The 22,377-nt window shown below is 44.9% G+C and overlaps 1 protein-coding gene and 1 long non-coding RNA gene across 7 annotated transcripts in view; one reads left to right on the forward strand and one right to left on the reverse strand.

Annotated features, from left to right (window-relative positions):
- The window catches only part of Spats2l (spermatogenesis associated serine rich 2 like), a 173,521-nt gene extending 155,513 nt beyond the window's left edge, over positions 1 to 18,008 (reverse strand). For 2 of the 6 annotated variants that reach the window (XM_052193226.1, XM_052193223.1), the window contains exon 1: positions 17,388 to 17,574. The gene's annotated coding sequence lies outside the window, so the exon portion shown is untranslated. Of the gene's footprint in view, positions 1 to 17,387; positions 17,575 to 17,610; positions 17,768 to 17,916 lie in introns of those variants that run through there. The other 4 variants (XM_052193225.1, XM_052193224.1, XM_052193228.1 and 1 more) reach the window with 4 other exon arrangements.
- An 8-nt stretch (positions 18,009 to 18,016) lies between these two features.
- On the forward strand, positions 18,017 to 20,684 carry LOC127692643 (uncharacterized). Its single transcript, XR_007979489.1, has 2 exons — positions 18,017 to 18,329; positions 20,399 to 20,684. It is a non-coding gene; the product is annotated as an uncharacterized LOC127692643 (long non-coding RNA).
- The last annotated feature ends 1,693 nt before the right edge of the window (positions 20,685 to 22,377 follow it).

Below are 22,377 nucleotides of genomic sequence, written 5' to 3' on the forward strand. Positions count from 1 at the left end.
GAAATGCCTGTGGGTTAGACCTAGGGGAGATACTTGCTGCACATGCTTGATGAAGACAGCCATTGTTCATCTGAAAATATTTTAAATTGGCTCCTCTAGTAACTAAGAAAACAAAGCATGAAAGAACTTCTGAGTTAGCCAAGTGGGTCATTCAGTATATTTGATCCTTCAAATGATCTGTGACTTTGTAATCTCCATCATCCCCACTGGAGAGTCGAGGACCCGGGGCACATGGGAGGACAGCTCTTTGTCTGGTAGACTAAGTGACAGGTCCAATCTTTAGAAAAGAACTAAAGGTTGACTGGCTGGGCACTTCCCACCTACAACACCTCCTTTGGATGGAGACATTATCAACAGTCCACGTTGGTAAAGAAGTTCTGTCAGGATCCGAAACCGTTCTGCTTGCTGGGACTCTGAAGCTTCTCTTTTACAAGCATGAGAATGACTGGGGAAAGCAGAACAATCACAAGACAAAAGTGTGTGAGCTCAAGAGATGGTACACCTTGAGAATCCAAAAGCCAAAGCTAGCTGTCCTGACCAGACAGTAACTGGCTGTAAACAGTACAGCAAAGCACCTCTTATATACGCAAGATTATAACCAGTGTTTCTTTCTTGATCACTTTTACTAGGAATCTACAGAATGACAAACCACGATCACCCTACTAAAAAGTAGCTTCAACTGCCCCTTTGTTAGCGAAAGATGTAAGGCATTGACTGGCAATACCTGTGCCTTCTTCGTCATATTAATTATATGCTTTTCCTACAAGATTGGCTGCCACACTGCATGCTGTGAGTCAGATCTGAAAGCTGCCAAGACAAATGTTCCCAAAGCTGACTTTTTAAAGGCAACTTGGCAGCTCACAAATAGTTCTTTGGCGGGGATATACCCCAATATACGTCAAGTCCCCCCCCCCCTTACTGATACTCAGAGTATTATCAACCCTCCTTCAGCATGTACCATCTATGGCTAAGGTGAATCAATACCAAACAAGCAAGAAAAAAAAAAACACATGCAATTTCTTTTGACAGTATCAATTTATTTTGAGTGTTCTTACTGCTTAATTCCTTAGCTGATTTATGTGAAGCACTCTGATTCCCGGGCAGATTAGTGATTCTGACCTAGTCCGTACAACAAAAGCAAAGAAGCTTTCTGTTGCATTGACTAACTAGATGTCTTCTACACATGGGATACTTTCATTAACTCATTACATCTATGCTGCTATCCCTTGACTTAACGACTTATTTAAATGAGGCTCCATTCCAAGACGTATAAGAACATCCGTGCACAAGAGGAACTACACTGAGCAAGCCAAGAGTTCCAGCCAAGTGTCCTGTCTTTTACGTGGCACCCAGTGACATTTTATAGAAAGCACAATAGTGACCATTCATTCTGCTGGCATCCAAGAGACAGGCATGAGTGTATGGCAGAATGGAAAAAGTTTGAGCCTCCAAACCAGACAGCTGCCTGGATCTCCACCTCCACTACCTATCTGTGACCCTGGGCAAGCAACCTGCCTGCCTTCAGACTTTCTTCTTCTGAAAATTAGGGGTGACAGAGCTCCCTCAGGGAGGCTGTGCAAGGGTGAAAGGGAAACGCTTCTGTGAAGAACACACAGCATATAATCTGGCACAGATTTATATGTGTCTGGCAGCATATATCTGTTTAATGTTGGTAAACATTAAAAAAATTCTGAAATCTTTTCTCTTTCAATAAAGATGCCATCAGAAGTAGATTCATCTTTGAATCTGTTGTCTATGTACAAAAATAAAGTATGGGACATTAACTGTGGTGTTCTTTAGGGTGGGAAAGAATTAGAAATGAGCAAACTATAGGGAAATTATACTATTCAAGTATATTCATATATTGAAATGTATGCAGTCATTCTAAGTGTTTTCAAATATTTTCTGATAAGAAAATTTTTGATCCTAGAATTTAAGTGAATAAAGCAAGAAAAAGAACTCATCTAATAACTATAGTTCACAGGTATGCAGCGGTACAGACTATAGACCACATGCCACACTCTTATTAATTCTAATAATGAATAGGCACTATGGCCAGTCCATTTCATGGAAGTGGACAAGGAGATTTAGAGAGTTTTGGAATTGCAGCCGCTACATAATAATAATTAGTATAGCTAAGATTAGAGCCTCAAAGTGTCAGAACTGAAAGGGACTCAACCTAGGAACTCTTGAGTTACACCTTTGGGATCCAAAGCACTTTTAATTACTATTCTATACTGGTTCTTCAACACTAACCTCTGTGTCTTTCATGAGGCTTGTTGAGAACACACACACACACACACACACACACACACACACACACACACACTATGTACTCTTACAACCACCCCAAAATGTGTATCAGGAAAGCAAACCCCAAGCTTCCACAACGACCATCTCTAAGTGGTAACGTGTTAGCTGTGTTTTAACCTCTTTGTGTCCATTTCTGTATCTCCCAAAATGAACAAATATGTATATTTCCATATTTTTTCACATGAAATGTGTGAGAATGCTTCAAAAACATTAACATAAGTACTACTTTTTTAACAAGGCGTGATTCATGCCTTGACCATATGGACTTGAGTTTCTTATGCCTACTAACCTTGTACTCTTTTCGACATCCAGTTCAAGGCAAAGGGGAAAACATATAAAAAGCATTTTGTGCATAAATGCTATAAAGCAGTAATGAAAGCACTGCATGTTATTGGAGAGATATTTGGCATTAATCTAAAAGGTTCAAGTATTATCATTTTTATTATCATTATTATTATTTTGCAAAAGGAACAAAAAAAAAGACTTTTTAAATAAAACAGACTATTCTGCTTGGAGAAAACACATCCAGAGTTGACACTGTGCTGTCAACACAGTCTCTGTCACAGTCATGCCACTGATACTGTCACGGAGCTTGCCTGTAGGTGCCAGCTTACTGTCTGGTACTATCTCTCCAAGGAGGTGTGAACAAGACAACCTGCTGCAGAGACATGGAAGGAGTCATTTCCTGTCACTTCAGTGATTTGTTTTAAGAACATGTTTCTATAGAAATGAGATGAATAGTGTGCTAAGAAGCAATTTTCAGTCTTTTTTTTTTCCAAAAGAAAAAAGTAACCTAAAACTAACTCTAAATCAGCCTTGTTTCACTCATAAAAGGGATTTCTGTGATGTGTAATAAACAGACCAGTGGTGAGCGACACTAAGGTGCTAGGCTGAGACATTCATTCCCTTGCTCTATCCTCTTTGACAGCAAAGTAAAAGTGACATCATCACACTAGATGTTTTATTTTTAAAAACTAACAAAATTATCTTGCTGAAGTCTCTTGAAGAAAGAAACAGAATCCAGGTGTTTAAAGTTAGGTTAGGGGAGGTGGCAGGGGGTAACTCAGTGACAGAGTCCTTGCCCAGTGTATGGGAAACTCTGGTTCCATTGCCCAAACCAAATCACAAACTCAAACACCCACTTGATAAGTTAATATGAAAGTAGACTCACAAACAATTAAAAACTGGATATCAAAATCATCTTGATAATGAGGGAAAGACAACTTTACGACAACAACGTTAAGGACAGATGTGGAACCCTCTGAATGAATCCTCTGATACAGAATTGATTGCTTGGGTAGGGAAGGGTCCCAGCATTGTAGTGGGTCTTAAGAAAAAGACCTGAAATGTTGATTTGGCTTCATATACAAACTAGACATGTGCTGGCCTTGGCTTATAAAGGAGGCCATCATGGAATCTGGCTAATAAAGACTGCCCATGATCAAGGGAGTGAAGTAGTTCTATGCTCTCTGCCCCTCAGAATCTTGGGCCTAGGATGCCGGAGTGAAGAGCCCACATCTAGAAGAAATGGACAGCAAGGTAGAAGAGAGCTAGTAGGATGAGAAGCCTTGGTTGACGACTGGACCACATCAGCCCTGAAAAGAATAGAGTTTGAGTATTGTATTGAATACAAGATCTCTTCGAAGATACCAGCTTATTCTATGGCATGACAAAGGGTCTTTGCAAGGTTGATGGCAGGAGGAAGATTTCAATGCACTGTGAAGAAAACCATCTTAAGTAGTTTTGTTCACTTGTGCTTACATGGAACAGCAGTGTTCTCACAGTAATACAAGTCCCAACGTTAAACAAGCTTTAGACCTAGAAGCTGCCAGCTGCTGTCATTAGTGTTACCTGGCATCATTAATGTGTGAAGTCCCCATTCCTAGACGGGTTCAAATGGGCTACTGTAGAAGTTCCTACATTTGGTGGGGCACCGGGCCATGGTATTGACCATCTCTTTCTAATTTCTTCTTAGAAACTTTCATATGGGTGCTACAAGTACATTTTATCTAAGTATTACCTAAATATGCCCTGCCTTAATCAATGGGAGAAGGGACAGCTTGAAATGCAACCAAGAATGTGAAATTCTAACAAACGTTCATGAATTAGTGGAGCCTTGGAAAACTGAGCTGGTATCACCCACCACATCTGAAACAGTTCTTGCTCACGGACTGTAGAATGATAAATGAGATGATTTGTTCAATGCCGCAGGCCAACATTAAACACTATTTTTAAAAAAAGACCCTAGTCAGGCATGATGATGCATGATTTTAATTTCATCAGGGAGGTAGAGGCAGACTCTGAGTTCAAGGCCACCCTGGTCCACATAGCACGTTTCACACTTGCCATACATACACAGTAAGGCCCTATCTATACAGGGTTCTGGTGTTACAGTGAGTCAATCAAATGCATCAGGTGTTTGAAGGCCAGACTCATGCACTGAATCCAGCCCACCACTCAGATCTCATCAAAGACAGAGAAGGACAAAGACCTGGAGCAAGACAGTGGTCCGTGGAACACTTCCCAGTTTCCCTTTTAGTGACACAGCATCTGGATCCCCATTCTTGCATCCAACTTGTCAGTCAGAAGGGTCCCTTGGTCAGGTACTAGAAATCAGTGCACTGTGCAAAAGTCAGTCAGCACCGGAGCAGCACTGCCTCTAATCAGAATCACTCTTCTTTGATGTTCTAAAGCTTTTCTCTCCCTGTAAGCAACAAAGCTTCCAACAAAAGAACTTCCCCAACACCCACAGTTAAGCAAGGAATGGTTCCAACCACATGAGTATAAAGAACTCTCCCTGGTCCCTAATTTCTTCATGAAGCTGCCTTTTCAGGGCATTTTAGTGATTTCCTTTGTTTGTAATTTATCAGCAAAGAAAAACCTCCAGTTTATTTTGACGGCGGTGCACCTGACTGTTCCAGGGATGAAAGCCCGCTTTGCTTACTGCCGGGCTCTCCTGGCAGAGGATGCAAACAGGCCTCTCCTCCCAGTGGCTTCATGCTGCACCCGCAGCTCCAGAAGAGAATGCTCACAAATACAGACTATTCTCCAGGACCGGACTTAACTAAGATGTGATGGTAGCTTCCATCTGGTCCTTTCTTCACCAGGGAATGGGCAGGATTTGGGCTCCTTGGTCTGGATTTCTAGTATCTGTTATCAGTCTCTGGGAAGGGCTATAAACCTGTTCCAGTCAAGGAACAAGCTTAAGTCACCACTTTCATAGCATCCGGGTTTGAGGCCCTGGGACTTTATATTGTCTTATTTTGTCATAATGAAATTATAACATAATGGTAGACATTGCTAATTTTGCTTAGTGCATGACAGAATCAAAGTTCAGGAAGGCTAAATGCCTAAATCCAGCCTAAACAGACAGGCATCAAACTGAGACTTCCAAATGTCCAACTGGGGATTTTTTTGCCTTTAGAACACACTAGTTTTAGGAAAAAGGATAGTTTTTTTTTTGTAATTGTAATGTAGATTTTCCATGCATTAACGAAAGAAGACTATTGCTATCTGAGGTGCCCTTTTAGGAGAGTGGATTCTGAGAGCACACAGTGAAGGCAGCCACCTTTCTTCCCTACCCTGCTCCCATCTGGAGACACACACATGGATCGTCTGTGTGATGCACACTACAGTTGCCTTCCAGTCACACATATAAATGGTGCCTAGAAACCAGCAGAGGGATCACCTACAAAGTCTTCTCTTGTCAGGCATCTGGAACTAGGGGAGAGTCAATGGTATATAGTGTCCACACAGCTTTATCTCCTGAAGGTTCATGTGTTGGAATCCTGGTCCAGAGTGTGGCCATGTGGAGAAATGAGGCCTCCTGGGGTCTGTAGGACTGGGAATGTAGCCTTGGTAGGGGTATAGAGCTTTTTGTCTCCTGGCTTCCTGTGTTAAGATATATTCCCTTCTTCATTCCCACATACACTTCATCCTCCTTTCTTAGACCTCTGCCAAAGCCCAGAGCTGGCTTGTTTGAACTTTCAGCCTCCTGATCTGTGAGCTGAATAAGCTGTAGTGTGCCTCCTTAGGTATTTTTGTTTAAACCACAACCAGAAGAAAATGAATTAAGGCATCCAGTATGCAAGGAAGAGATTCCATTCTACAAATAATCTCCTAAATGTTTTGACCATTGCTGGCAGATAGCAATATCAAAATGATCAACTGGAAAGTAACAGACCCAGCTCTAGGGTCTGCAGCTCACAGACAGGGCTGCTATCTCACAGTGTGAAGAGATACACCCTTCAGTTAGGATGGCTGTGTGGCTGAGAGGAGGGAGAGGTCGGCACATGGACGGAAAACTTGACCGATCAAGAACAAGGCTGAGTCCTGATTTCCTGAGCAAAATGCACCATCCACTGCATGGTGAGTCACCAAGGTTCAGATGTCAGGGAGTGTCATTCCCTCTGCAAAAGTCCCAGAGACTGTCAACACGGGACAAATAGCCACCGGCATGCTCACCACTCTACTCGGCCCACGGAAGTAGCTATGTGACTTTCAAGGTTTTATTTTTAGAGTAGGAACATTTCCTCTTGACAGCATCTTATACAAATGCTCACCAGGTAAAGCAAATCAAAACAGCTGTTCACAGAGAAATCCAGGACAGGAGGTTCTTTTCAGAACTGCAGGGCTCCATGGAACAGCATGCAAATCCTCCTCATTGCCTATCTATGCCTTTCCCAGGAATCTGGCTCTCTGAAAAATTTCTCCTAAAAGCTTGGTTTCTTCCACCATGTTCTCCTGGAGAATTTTTTCTTCTTGCTTCAACTTGACTAGGAGTGCCATCCATTCCCACTCCGAATACTACACGAAGCTCTGTACATCTCTTAAGACACAGCACAGTGTCTGCTGGGTCTTTCTGATAGCTCACAACCCCTTCTCCCCAAGCCTTTGAGGTTAACTGATGCACAGAAGGTTTCCTTTAGTATCTGGCACAGGTTCTGTAGAGCACTTACCAGCTTTTGGCACAGTCTTGTCTGGTGCACAGTGACTGCATGATATGCACACACTATTGACTCTAAACTCCTTGATTCATGAGCTGGCTCAGGATCTTAAGAGCTAAAGAGTTGGAAGACTGAGTCTTAACCCATTAGAGGGGACTGAGATCTCACAGACCTGGCCCTCAGCATCTCTCCTGTCTCCTCACAAGTAGGGGGCTTCCAGGAAAGTGCTTTCACTTTCTCTTCTTGTCTACCTCAAGCCCCACTTTCTCACGCCACAGGACTCCTGCTCCTCTCCCAAGACTGGGGAGGTCTAGGAGAGAGATGAATTTGTGCTTTCCACACTGGGCTGCGCATAAGACTCTGGGCTAAGGTGTCCAGAATCTGTCTCTCTGATTCTCAATCTTATCTACAGTACTTCATATCTCTGGATTTGAGAAACTGAACAACCATTGCTTCCCTGTACTATGGAGCTGACGTAGTTATTCCAAAGGCTCATGGGTTGAGCCTGTTCCAGTCACATTTCCTAGGAAGGCAGAGATGTCCTGCACTGATGTTGTCTAGTAAAATCACAATGCAACCCACAGGGCAATCTGAAATTTTCTAGTAGCTAGGCTAAAGCAATGTGAAGTTAGTTTAAATAATCTATTTTATTTCACTGATTACATCCAAAATATTACATCTCAATATCTAATCAAAATTATACTAACGAGGGGCTTGGGAGATGGCTCGTTCACTAAAGTGCTTGCCGTACAAGCCCGAGAGACTGAAATCAATCTCTAGTACTCGTGTGAAAAAGCCAGGCATGGAAATGTACACAGAAATGTGATCCCAGAGCCAGAGAGGCAGAGACAGAAGCATCAGCCACCGGATGGTTCAGTTACCAAGCTGAGAGATCCTGTCTCACAAAATAAGTCAGAGTAAAGGCCAGCTTCTAGACTTCACATCTACTCGGGTACGAATGTACGCACACAAGCTTATAATAATGAGATATTTTAAAACCATCTCTTTGCCCCATAAAGTCTTCTTTTACATTCCCAGCACACCAGACTGTGAACCAACCATGTTTCACATGCTCACTGGGCACGGGCAGTAGTGGTATTATGGTACTGAATCCACAGTACAGTATTCTCTCCTCTCTCCATCCCTTCCGTCTTTTCTTTCTTATAATAACGTTTCCTTTAGTACAGATGCTGTGGATAGAAGCAGACAGCAGGGCCCAGCATCATTAGAAGTGATGGATGTGCACTTGAAAGGAAGGGCCTTACACTTTCTCCTCAGCTATAGTCACTATGTGGAAGGGTTTTAAGTGAAGAGTCATGATTAGATTGGCCTTTTAGAAAAGCAGTACTGTGAGGAACAGATTGAAAGTAAGCCAGACAGAAGGCAGAGAGACTAGAATAAACCTCAGGAGAAAGACTGAGACCTGACCCAACGCAGCACTAGGAGTCACTGTGGAGAAAGGAGAGGGCAGACTCTGGGGAGCGTGAAACGATAGTCACCTAGCTTCTACCAGCTCTCAGTGGTCAAGAAAAAGCAGTGGAGGAAGAGGGGCTTCTAGGGCAACTCCTACTTGCTGAAGTGGCTTCATTAAGCAAGACAGAGAACATGGAGACCTATGTTGGCTTGCAGTCAGAGCTAATTGTGGACTCCTTAGTTGATAGCACCTGAGACAGTATTAGAAAAGGCTCTGGGCTGGACACACAGATGTAAGAGTCAGTGGTACACAGGTGGCAGGCAGAAGCAAAGCACATGAGCTGCTGCAGGATAAATGCAAAGAGTAGGCAGAGGCAGCACTCCAAAGGATGCTGAGGCTGGAGAAGGGGGCGGGGCTCTAGCATCATTACGCAGACAGGCAGTTCTCTTCTTCCTTTTTCTGTGTATCATTCATAAATCATATTGAAGACAGAAGAATTCACTAGTTTGTTGCTGCTGCTGCTCTTTCTGAAACACTGGGGCTGTGGGGCTGTCACAGACCTGTGGCATTCACCCGACCATCGAGAACCTGTCACTCACAGGGAGTTCACGAGCTAGCAGTCTTTCAGTGGTCAGTGTCTGTAAAACTGATAGATATTTTCAGTGACATTGGTCACCATTCCCAGGGTTCTGTGCAGAAGATCGGGAGCCCTGGGGTCAGACACCAAGCAGACCATCGGACACTTAGCAACTTTTGTCAGTCAAGTTCTCTGTCACTTTCCTGAGCTCTAGTGTTCCTGTCTCAAAAGTGCATATAAAGCCAGGCAGTGGCTTTAATCCCAGAACTTGGGAGGCAGAGACAGGTGGATTTCTGAGTTTGAGGCCAGCCTGGTCTACAGAGTGAGTTCCAGGACAGCCAGGGCTACACAGAGAAACCCTGTCTCAAAAACCAAACCAAACCAAACCAAAACAAAAAGCACATATACACTGCAGTCCGCAAGTTCATTGTCAAGTTGAAATGAGTGGATTGTAAGTGATAGAACTGTGGTGATTATATTCAGTTGGTTCTGAAGCTCTGGGAACCAGGTTCCACTAACAATGAGCTAGTACTGTGCCACGGTTAGTGCCTTGTCCATTGCAGAGCATTAAACAGTCGACCTTTTAACCGGCAATGTGTATTTTTGTATCCTTTCTTCAGCACAGAACATGTTTGGTTCCTGCACTCAATCTGCCTGGGTTTAATGCATCCTTTATAAATTATTATCGACTTTTCTAGACTTCTATTTTGCTTTTGGTAAAATGGGACTCATAGGAACTCCCAGCACTATTTGAGGACAAAGGGACATAGTATGTGTAACTAAGTAAGGCACTGCCTTATAAAGTCTGCTTGCACACATGTTGTTTCCCACCTCATAAAATGGAACAATCTGTGATGTACAACTTTCCGTGAAACATCAAGTCTAAGGTTAGTACCCACAGCTCCTCTTTTAGAGTCTGTACTGGCTAGTTTTGTGTGTCAACTTGACACAGGTTGGAGTTATCACAGAGAAAGGAGCTTCAGTTGGGGAAGTGTCTCTATGAGATCCAGCTGTGGGGCATTTTCTCAATTAGTGATTAAGCGGGGAGGGCCCCTTGTGGGTGCTACCATCCCTGGGCTGGTAGTCTTGGGTTCTATAAGAGAGCAGGCTGAGCAAGCCAGAGGAATCAAGCCAGTAAGGAACATCCCTCCATGGCCTCTGCATCAGCTCCTGCTTCCTGACCCGCTTGAGTTCCAGCCCTGACTTTCTTTAGTGATGAACAGCAGTGTGGAAGTGTAAGCTCAATAAACCCTTTCCTCCCCAACTTGCTTCTTGGTCATGATGTTTGTGCAGGAATAGAAACCCTGACTAAGACAGAGTCCATGAGGGCAGCTGTACAGGACCCATCCAGGCCTCTCTGTTAACAGTGTACTTATGCATTCCCAGCACTCGAGTGGAGGAGGCTCTGGATAGAGTCCCACCTTGGCTGACTGGGACCACAATCTGAGCTGCCCCATTTCTTACTCATTACTGGGCAAGTGTCAGCTTTTCTGACATTCAGCCTGCAGGAGGCTCTTCTGAGCATTCTCTGCCGGTTGGGCACATTGGTTTACAGTGTATAGGATTTATTCTGCGCTTTATTTCACAACTTGGTATTACACATGGTTATAGGAGGCATCTATATAAGATTTAGCTTCTGTTATCAAACGCTTCACACCACCAGTACCCAGAACTCTTGGCATGATTTATCATAGGATCAGCAGTAATGAAACAGAGGTCTGGTGTCAGAAGGAGCATTTTAAAATACAGGAAATCAAGTTTCCATTCCATGCAGACATGTTCCCTCCCCATTACCTTCCCAATAATAGCCACTGGAATCATATCCAATTCTTTTAAAAATCAGCCCAAACAACTGTTGTTCCATAATCTTCCCCTCTGAACTCCCATAGGCTTCTGTCTCCGTGATGCATGTTATATGACCTGGTAGAGCAAACCCTTCACAGAAAGGACACCTTCTACAAAATAAGTCTTAAAAATAAGCTTGAAGATGTGTACTTTACCTTGAATACATGCTAATGCAATGGTTCTCAACCCGTGGGTCTAGACTCCTGTTGTGGATAGCCCTGGGCTTGAGAGAGGGTCAAATGACCCACACACAAGGGTTGCCTAAGACCACTGGAAAGCACAAATAATTACATTATTAATCCTAACAGTAGCAAAATTGCAGTTATGAAGTAGTAACAAAAATAATGTTATGGTTGCGGGGATCACAACACGGAGAACTGTACTATAGTTGCAGCATTCGGAAGATTGAGAACCATTGCTTTAATGGATGTGGTTCCTCTTCCTTGCCCCATCTTTCACTCTCAGGTGGATTCCAGATGATTTTTCTCCAGTTTAAAGGGACGCTTTTAAATGAAAAGGCTGGGCAACCCTGCCTTATACAGTCTGGAGTTTTAAGGTCAATTAACAGGATCTTTATGTAACTGAGGGCTCTAGCCTGATTATTTTACATATAAAATACTGGCATTAAGCCTGGTGCTTTTCATTTTTTTTTTTTTTTTGCTCACTCCTGGGACCCATCATCCCACCTTAAAATAACTGCAGCCTCCTCAATTCCAAGTCACAACTGCCAGACTCCATCATCCTCTCAACCCTGGAAATGCCAAGTCCTCACAGCCTCACAGCTGATGAATGGAAGGACTGATTACAAACACCCATGGAAGCTGAGGAAAAGTCCTTGGCAGATGCCACCTTCAAAAGCCTGTCCCTTTCATCCAATGCCAACATTGAGCTCTATGTTAATGAACATTCACTGAGGTCATGACGAAAAGTCAGGCTGTAGTGAGTCTCTTGGCATGTAGCCATGAGCAAGGCAGAGACGGTTAAAGCCCAGGATGTAAGGACAAACCCTTCCGGCTTATTACACCTACAGGTGCATTTGGTAAACACCAGTGGCTTATAGCTGTTTCAGGTACACAGTATATTGGTGCCCTCATGGAGTTTGCAGTCTACTTGTGAAAGCAAGAAGCAGCAGAAATCTAAGCAAGGGCCCACACTTAGGAAGGATGCAGACAGAAGGACAGAAGAAGAAACCAATGAATGCACCATGTCCAGGATTCGACTTTGAAAGACTGGCTGCATCAGAGGGAAACAGGCACAAATAAAGGGGAAGAAAGGAAAATGAGCAAGGCAGAAGGGCAGAGGGCAGAGGGCAGAAGGGCAGGAGGGAAAAGGGCAGAGAGAGAAAGGAGACAAGCAAAGGAACAGAGGCTCATGTTTGAAAGAAGTAGGAAATAAAACAATTGGGTCAAGAGTATAAAATACAAGAAAAACAGACTGGGAGGTTGGGCTTTATGCCAACCAAGGGCAGGAAGACAAAGTATTTGAAATGTAGGTGTGCATTGTAAACTCAGAGTGCATTAGAAAAATATCCTCTAACCTGCTAGACATCAGTGCTCAGTCTAGTTTACTTTAAACATGCTCAGGGCACTTATATTAGCTTATTGTTGGACAAAAACCATCTGACACAGGGACTAGTTTATAAACAAGTGTTTAATTTATACAATGTATTGGGTACTTACATCTGAAGCCACTGGCAACATAGAAGAGGTGCCTGGATTTTCAACATTGCAGGAGAATCTTGTCATCTACAATGTTCACGTTAGAGAATTGTGCAACAATGCTAACGAAGAAATATTTCGAGTTAGTTACAATTTTGTGTTGGTCCCCATTCAAAGCTATCCTGTACCACGTAGGGCCTACTGGTCATGGGTTAGACTGTTGCTTCCCCTCCTGAAGTCAGGGATCAATAGAAGTTGTAGCCCAAGGCTACTACTCAGCATCCCAAGAGAGTATCATATCACATTGCTTATCATTATCCTGAGGAGAGAAGGGAAACTTGAGTCTGGTTTCTGTTGAATACACATCACATTTTCACCACATAAAGCTGAACAATCTTAGACCATCTTTATTTGGGGAGTATCTTGCATGGAGAATAGCAGAGGCTTTGACTCAATTAAGCCCAAGCTCATGGTTTCCTGTAGAATATCTTGGAGAAGCCTTCTCCAGAGATGCATGTTTGTAGGAGGTAGTTGTGGTGGGAAAGCATGGGTGGGGAACTCAATGGTAAAGAGAGGAAGATGCAGAGGGCTGTAAACATGGCCAGCAGACAGCAGAGGTGGAAGGCACAGGCCTCTAAGGAAGAATGAGGGACAAAAAGGAAATGTAGGGTTGTCTACAGGGAGATATCATCACAGGAAAAGGTTAACAAGATCTGGTGTAGTCTCCTATTGGAAAAACAGAAGGGATTCCTGGATCAGGTGGTTCAGAGAAGCCATGAAGTATTAAGAAACAGAAGGACCTTTCATCATCAAAGGCACACGTTTAGTAGAAGCTGTGAAGAGATATTGTTATCATGCCTATAGCCTTTAGCCCAAGAAGAGACAACCACCATGAAAAGTCTGTTATGCAAGCAGATAAACAGGAATGGGGAGTTATCAGTACTACAGCTAAAGATCTGTTATGATGGAAGAGTAGATAACGTTTTAGAAATTTTTTATAGGAAAATAAGAATAGAAGCTATCAAACAGGCATAATGGAAATGCTATATATTGTGGATGCACACCTTCACAGATCATTTTTCTCTGCTAAGGTACTTAGGGGGTCCTAACCATTATAATACAGTGAATGGATAAATCTTGGTAGGAATTCAACATATGGCCTATTTATGTAACAAGCTTCACGGCTCTAAATTAGCCATTTTGATGTGTTAAGGAAATAACACCTTCATAAGAGTTGTCTTCAAAAGAGGAAAGGGAATAAAAGGTTTGTTTTTCTCCTATAATGTTTAGTGTTTCCTTTAACTGTTTGTATAATGCAAATTCTATTTTAATTGGGCAATTCCACTTGATGGTGGAGTAGTGGTAAAAGTAAGTGATTAGGTGAATTACCTTCAACCATTCAGAGATCAGTGCACACAACCATTTATAAGTCTGTCCACATGGCATATTCCCTTACATCCTGTATCTTGCTTATAGAAGTTACTGTTCCATGAATACATATAGATTAGATATCATAGTTAAGAAACACTGAAAGTACCAGAGATGCTCTCCAGGGCAGCAAGGCCACGGGGCAGTGACTAAGCAGTATCCATCAGACACATGCACAAGACACGCTCTTGTCAAGCAGCATCCATCAGACACATACACCAGGCACTCTCTTGTCATATGTAAGAGCAGGGGCAGCAGCCTAAAGTTTGCCATAAGCAACTTCAATTTTTTCCATTTTATCAAAACCAGAACTGACATTTCGTATCTTGACTTATCTCCTAAGAGGTTGACTGTAAGGTCCTCATGGGGAAACACCTTTGCTCTTCCCAAAAAACCCATCGAGGAACACCCACTGTTAACAATGGTGCTAGCCTCTGACCGTTAGACTAAGAAAATATTTTTTTAAGAACTAAAAACGAGGCATTTCTTTTTTTTTTAAATTGAATGTCGTCTTTATTTACATTGCCAATGGTAAAAACCTTTCCCAATTTCTCCCCTCCCAAAAGACCCCCCAACTCCTCCTCCCACGCCCTGCCTCCATGTATATGCCCCTCCACCCAACACACTCCCACCCCTCCTCAGTTTCCCTTTGTTGGGGCCTCTATTGAACCTTTACCTGACCAAGGACCACTCCTCCCACTGATGCCCAAGAAGGCCTTCCTCTGCCACATTTTTGGCTGGAGCCATGTGTACCCCTTGGGTGATGGTTCAGTCCCTGGGAGTCTTGGGATGGCCAAAATCATTGTTCTTCCCATGGGGCTGTAAACCCCTTCAGCTCCTCCGGATCACCCTCCAGCTCCTCTATTGGGGACCCCACACCCAGTCCAATAGTTGGTTGCTAGCTTCTGTGTCTGTATTTGCAAGACTCTGGCAGGACCCCCCCCCCCCCAAGACAACCATGGCATGCTCCTTTTGGTATACACTTCTTGTCATCCATAGTAGTGTGGGGGGGAGGGGGGTGGGGGGTTGTTTACTGTTTACAGGATGAATCCCCAGGTAGGGAGTGTCTGGGTGGCCTTTACTTCAGACTCTGCTCCACACATTGCCTCCCTTATTGCTCCTGTGAGTATTTTGTTCCCTTTCTCAGAGGAACCAAAGCACCCTCACTTAAGTCCTCCTTCTTGAGCTTCCTGTGCTGGGTGAATTGTAACTTGTTTATTTTGAGCTTTTGGGCTAACATCCACTGCACCCACTAATAAACGAGGCCTTTCTAAGGCTTAACTGCCATTTCCAGGAGGAGGTGATCTACCTGGCAAGGCTTCGCTGGCTGCCACGCTGTGCCTTAAGTATTTGTTCCTTTGATTACCTCTTTCCACAATGGCCACTTGAAATTAGTGTGAGCAGAGAACCTAACAATTGAAGACTTTGGTGGGGGGCTTCCCACAACAAAATGGACACAAAAGAAGTCCTGACTGCTCCTCCTGGCTAAATTAGCACATTACCTAAACCGATTCCTAGGCAATCATTTAATATTTCAGAAATTAAAGAACAAAAATTGCCAATAAATACACCCCTTTCCCAGATTTCAGTCTCCCCCCCTCATCTCTTGAAATATTCTCTGCATTAAAGTTAATTGTATTTTTATGCAAATTCTCTTTTTGGAGTTCGTCGTGTGTGTGTGTGTGTGTGTGTGTGTGTGTGTGTGTGTGTTTAAAGCCATACGGAATCTGACATGTTTTCTGTTCTGTTGCTCCACAGAAAAAGGTTTTTAACCCAGCTTGAGTTTATTTCAAAACTCTAATTAGAGACTAAAGTAGTATTTGCCTTGTCCAAATAGAAAATCATTCCCAAAGTTGATTTCTTTTCCTGGTTAAAAAGCCAACAAACACCAGATACAGATACAGATTTTTTTTTTTAAGCATTACAGTTCCTTGATAAGACTGCCTCCCCTCCTCACAGAGCACTGCTTTCTGGCTAAGTAACACAATTTCATAAGGCTTATAAAATATTTTATCCAGAAGGCAACTTTTTAAAGAGTTCTTTCAAAATAATTGGTTTTACTACTTGCATACTCTTTTTCTATTTCTGACTTCCTGTCCTTTCTTTTCTCTGCCATATTGCACATCTGCTTACTCTCTGGAAAACAGTCTGAGTAGCAATGAACGCTCCTCTAAAACAAAACTGAATGACGGTATAAAGACCGCACGACCTTACTCTTTCTCTGCACAGAATCTAAAATTTCCGTGTCCCCCACCCCTTTAAAATTTTCGGGGCTGCAAAGGGGGCACATACTTTAGTATTTTAAATAAGCAAGTGAATTATTACATGTTTTCTGAAAGGAAAGGACGGCGCTGTGGCTGTGGTTGAAGTTCAAGGGTTTTCGCTAGTCTCACAGTATACAGATTGTGCTGCACTCAATGCAAAATGCTGTCCACAAAGAATCTTTAATGAGAGTGTCGGTCTCCACAACCTTGTCACCTGCTTAAAACCAGGGCTGCTTAGAGCCGAAATCTCAAGTTCACAAACGCCAATCCCTCTGAGCAGTGGAAGGCTCCACTCGCGGAGGAAGGAAACGATGGGAGGTTTCCGTCGCATCCTGGTCCAGGTGAAGGCTGGATCCTTCACCCGGGTGTCCGCAGTAAACGCGGAACTCCCAGCAGAGCGCCAGAAGCTTTGCTACCTCCCTAGACACGCAAAACTCAAGTTGTCTCCGCGTCTCGGAAACGACCCTCGCTCTGGGCTGCAGTCGGCGGCGCCCACGGGCTCGGGGTGGGGGTGGGGGGGCTTTTCCGCCCAGACCCAGCGACGAGACTGCTCGGTCCCGCGGCCGGGGCGTCCTCTCCCGCCTGCTCTGCGCGCCCTCGACGCGCGCACGAGAACGCTGGGATCCGATCTCGCGGGCGCCGAGGGGTGCGGGGTGCTCGGGACCTGCGGCCCCGCTCGGGGCAAGCAGCTCGGCGGCGCGGAGCTGGAGCGCAGGGGGGCGCCCGCGCGGAGCTGGGTATGCCGGCTCCGCTATCGGCTCCACCGCTGTCCTCACCACCCGCCGGAGGAAGGCAAGGACCGCGACCTCCGCGTCCGGTCGGCCGAGCGCGGGCCACACCCAGCGCCCCGGGAGGCGGCCTCCGGGTGCTCGGCTAGTCGATCGCTCCCACCCTGGCCACGCAGGCCTTGGTGAGCCGCCCGTCCCGGGGACCCCGGCTTACCTCGGTGCGAGCGCGGCCGCTCTGTCCCGGGCCGGGGCGCGGCGCTGGCGGCCCTTGCGGCGCGGAGGACAAGCGGAGGGAGAGCGGCAGCAGAGCCGCTGGGCGGCTGGGCAGGCTGGATTCCTTCACTGCCTCAACTCCGTGCAGCCAGCCCCACGCAGGGACACTCCCGCCCGCGCAGCCGCCCCCTCCCGGCGGCCGCCCGCCCCTCCGTGTCACTCACCAGGAGCACACACCCCGCCGGCGCCCCTCGCTCGGGCTTGCACACACGCTGCCGATCACGCCTCCTTGGGTTTTGTATCGGCTCACACGCACGTTCTGACACGGATCCTGTCCCTTCACACGCCCTCCCTAGCTCCTTTCCCACCCTACTTTCTAGAAGAATCCCCCACACAGCTTCAGCAGTTCGCTTGCCCCGCACCAACCTTCTCCCTTTCCCCTCCAAACCTCCACCTACCCTAAACTACCCACTACTATCCAAACACAGGGCACTACCCGCGTGAGGAGCAAGAGAATCGTTCTTCCCTACCCAGGAAAACGAACTTTGCTGCCCCAGCGCCGTCTGCAAAGGCGAGATGCTTCTCCGGACAGAAGGTAGTAATGCTTTCTGGGAGTGAGCCAAGCTCAAATGTAAACAAAGATAGCTTATTCGGAAATGCCGCGGAAAATGAGGCCTGAGCGCTGGGGGCTCAGCCCGACCTTTGAAATCAGATTGAGCTGAAGTGTTCTGGCCTCTCGCCTTCGCTCCGGCTCTTACACGGGGTTCTAATCGTGCGTGATCACCCACCGAGCTGCCCTGAGCTACCGTGGCATCAGCTGGTGCTGTTTGTGCCTGGGAGTGCAGTAGTTGGGAGAGGAAAGACACGCATTATTCGTGTTGGGCACACTTTAGATCGCACACCTCTTCCAGAGGCGGCAGAGGGAAATGCAGGCTGCTCTCAGGTTTGTTTTTGAAGGGAACTTCCTAGCCTCTCTTTCTCTGGGCAGTAACTGTACCTTGGGTGGGTGGGGTAGGGGGCTTTGTGGCTCTCAGCCCTCTACAAATATCAAACCAGTCGGTTTCGCCACTCAAGTTCAGAACAACAGAATTGTATTCCATTTAAGGGAGTTGTTATTTGAAACGAATTACACTTTCAGGTAACATTTGGATCTGCAATACATCATAGCCCAGTTGACAAAGGTCACTTTCCTTAAAAGAAGAGCTAAAAGGAAAGAACTCATTTTGTTACCTGACTGGGAATTTTTCTCCTACCCCTTAGGCTGGATTGGCAAATGAGTGTGCTTTAGTGTCTGATCCAACCCTTCAGATAATCTCAGCAGATAGATATGTTTTGTCTGCCTATTTGCAAATAAAGAAAGGAGAAAAAAATGTTAAATAGCTTGCCTTAAGTTTTCAACTAGTAACTAGAGGAAGAATTTAAACCCAGGCTGGCCCCACCTTTGCAGCAGACAGAAAAACCAGCTTCTGTACAAGTCAAGGACCAGTGCCACCCTATTGCTTATTGAATTTAGAAGAATTAATTAGTAACTTGGAATGATTCAACTTGGAGTGTGGTGCACATTTCAGGGCTTCTTGCAAAGTAAGTCATTTAAGTTTTGAGCGAAGGTTCCCCCATGACTAGAATTCGAAAACAAGTAATAAATTATCGCTTCCCTCAGGATGGGCTCTGGGATAACATTGAACTCAGGCTTCATTCCTTTCTTCTACCACTTCATAACCTTCCCGGGGACTCCAAATCCAACTTGCTTACTGAAGTCTGACAGAAAAATGCTTTCAAGACCAGAGGGATGAAAGGGTTTTCAGAAGCCAGACCTGGCCTTTTCATATTTGAGGGTGGCTTTCCAGTAAGTCATACCTATAATAATAACTGCTTTGTGGGCCAAGAGCAGAGAAGTCAAAACGTGGGACTGATGTAAAAACAGAGCAGCAGTTACAGAAAGATGAATCTGACTCCAGCTCATCTCCAGGGGGTGGAGACCCAGTCCAGGAAAGCAGAAAGGGCAGGGGCGTGAGAACCCACAGCAAACAATAGTATCTCCCAGGCGTTCTCAGCAAAAGAAATCAGAGTGCTGAACATTTTACAGATAGTTTCAAATCAAACTTAGACCTTTGGTTGCTCAAACTAATTTGGTCTAAAAAAAGTAAAACGTTAAGGTTTAAAGTGCTTGCTGAAATGTCAGTAAAAGCCTCTTACACATCAAGTAACTAACAAGACAGTGTTTGGATGAGTCAAATGTAAATAATTCTTAAAATCATATAAAATAGGTCCAGCCTAATATTACCTGGAGGGGTAAAAACCCAAAGAAATGGAATGTGAAAAAAAGAGAACGATTTGGGGTTTTAAGTAGATGTTGGTGACTTGCTTGGAAAAAAGTACATTGTTTGAAATGATAACCAGGAGGTTATGCCAATATGACTCTCTTCAGAATTATTTTGCAAGATTATATTCCAGAAGTCTCATTTTACTGTTTTATTAACTAAATTATAAAACTAGAGATCCCTTCTGAAGCAAACAAATAGCTCAGCAGCAAATGTCCAAATATATAAGGGCAAACTATGTTGGTTTATATTTCCTAATGTTTAAATTTTAAAGCGGTATTTAAACCTGCAGCTACTGTCTCCTTCACCCTCTACCCAGTGTACTTTGTTGCAAGCACAGGGAGGGGTCAGTAAAGCTGACAGAACAGTAGGGAGTTCCCTAAAATGTCACCTTCCCAGCTTTCCAATGGATTCCCAAACCTGTAGGTGTCGGTCATTCAGAGCCAGGAACACCTTCAGGAAAGCTAGCTTAAGGCTTTCATCAATTGCACAATGTTCAACCGTCACTATTTGAGTAAGTGGTGTACAAAGGGAGTGAAGTAGTTGCTAGGCTCCAGGGCTCCAGGCAGCATTTGGCCAGATAGGACTGGTTAACACAGAAAGATTCGGGACTTTGACTGGGTTCCATTACTGGGTGGGATCCAGGTTATCTCGTTCTGGGAGGTGATGCATAAACCTTACCTGTTTGCAGATATTGCAGCTCTTCAACTGATGGGATTTCTCCCCTTCGTTTGACTGGATCATGGTCCTGCAACTTGCTCCAGGCAATGCTGTGGATGAGAGTGGTTGGAGGTAGAACTATGGAGAGAGGGCACAGGTCTCCATGTTCATCTCCTCCCAGCACTGTGAACAGTAAGGCACAGAGAGGTGGCAGCTCTGTCAGGCAGGAGCCCGGTGACAGACACTGAGCAGTATGGCATCTGCGGTCTTTAGTGGACACGGTTCAAGTACGGAATAAAACTTGTTCTGAGCCTCTGGGTCTGGGCCCTTTGTTTCTTCATTGCAATCTGGGTCTCTTTGGTTCCAAATCGGGAGGTAGCATAACCATCTGGTAATAGTGAAGATATTCTAACGGGGATCAGACTATGGAAACAATAGTCCCCACGGAAGTAGAATTTCCCTTGGAGTCTCATGCTGAGGAAGGAAAAGTCTGAGGCTCCTGTGAGAAGCAGAAGGGGTGCTTGTCTCCCAGGAAAAGACTGCGTGAAATTCTGACAACTCCATCAGTCCTCTTTGCTGGAGATGAGGGATGGGGACAAGGCGGGGTCAGGGATGAGGGATGGGCACGACCACACCCGACCAGGACGCTCAGTTACAAATACCTCCACACCTGCTATTCTCAACTGAAACTTCAGCCCCATGGTGGAATCCAGGGAGCATGACACTGGACTCCATTTGTTTCTCTTCCCAATGTAGCACAGTAAATCCTTCTTCCGATTAATTCATATACTCTCTCCTCCCTTGTTTCCCTCCCTCCCCATCCCCTCATAGCCTAGCATGGCCTAAAACTTCTATCTTGTCAAGAATGATCTTGAATTCATGATCCTGCCTCTGGCCACTGTTACTTGTCTCTTTATTGGCATATTGAGGATGGACTGCTGAGCCTGCCTTGTTAGGGCTGTCAGAGCCCAAGCTCTGGCCCTGTCTAAGTTAGGGGTTCTATTACAAAACATCAAAATAAGTTGGAAAGAAAAGGGTTTATTCAGCTAACATGCCCATGTCTTTGTTCATCATTGAAGAAAAGTCATGACAGGAACTCAGTCAGGACAGGAACCTGGAGGCAGGAGCTGATGCAGAGGCTATGGATGGGTGCTGCTTACTGGCTTGCTCCCCATGGCTTGCTCATCTTGCCTTCTTATAGAACTCAGGACCACCAGCCCTGGGATGGCACCACCACTCACAATGGTCTGGGCCCTCTCTCATTGATCACTGATTAAGAATATGCCCTATGGGCTTACCTATCATATGGAGGCATTTTCTCAGTTGAGATTCCGTTGTCTCAGATGACCTTAATTTGTATTAAGTTGACATAAAACTATGCAGCCCAGACCCTAGCAACTCCGGGAACAGTAAAAATTCATACTTGTAGACAGCACTGTGGTCAAGTGGTCCATCAGTCTCTTCCCGTGCACACACTAGCTCATATTTCTTAGCTTTCCAGGTCATGGGGTGAAGGCATGGGAGGTGTTCTAGTCATTAGCAGGAATGTGGAAAGGCCACACTATACCTCCGGTTTGCACCCAGGAAGAGTCTCCCACCTCAGTGCTTCCCAATGCTGCGTACCTTTAATTCAGCTCCTCATGTGGTGGTGACCCAAACCGTAAAGTTATTTGTTATTTCATAACTGTAATCTTGCTACTGTTTTGAATTATAATGTCAATATCTGAGTTCCCAATGGTTTTACAGGCAACCCCTGTGAAAGTGCTATTCAACCACTTAAGGGGTTGTGACCCACAGGTTGAAAACCTCTGCCCTACATGGTTTTTCTCTCTTATATAGAAACTAAGGACCCTGAAACTACATGCAGGAGCCAATGAGCCTTCTCTGTGAAAGGGTAAATAGCAAAAATGGTTCTTCCCAAGGTCAGTATCGTAAGTATTCAATGCTCCTGCCTGGTGCATTATAAACACACCTATGATAGTGTAAACAAGTGGGTGTGGCTGTATTCTA

This window comes from Apodemus sylvaticus, chromosome 9 (assembly GCF_947179515.1).
Source record: "Apodemus sylvaticus chromosome 9, mApoSyl1.1, whole genome shotgun sequence".
NCBI lineage: Eukaryota > Metazoa > Chordata > Mammalia > Rodentia > Muridae > Apodemus > Apodemus sylvaticus.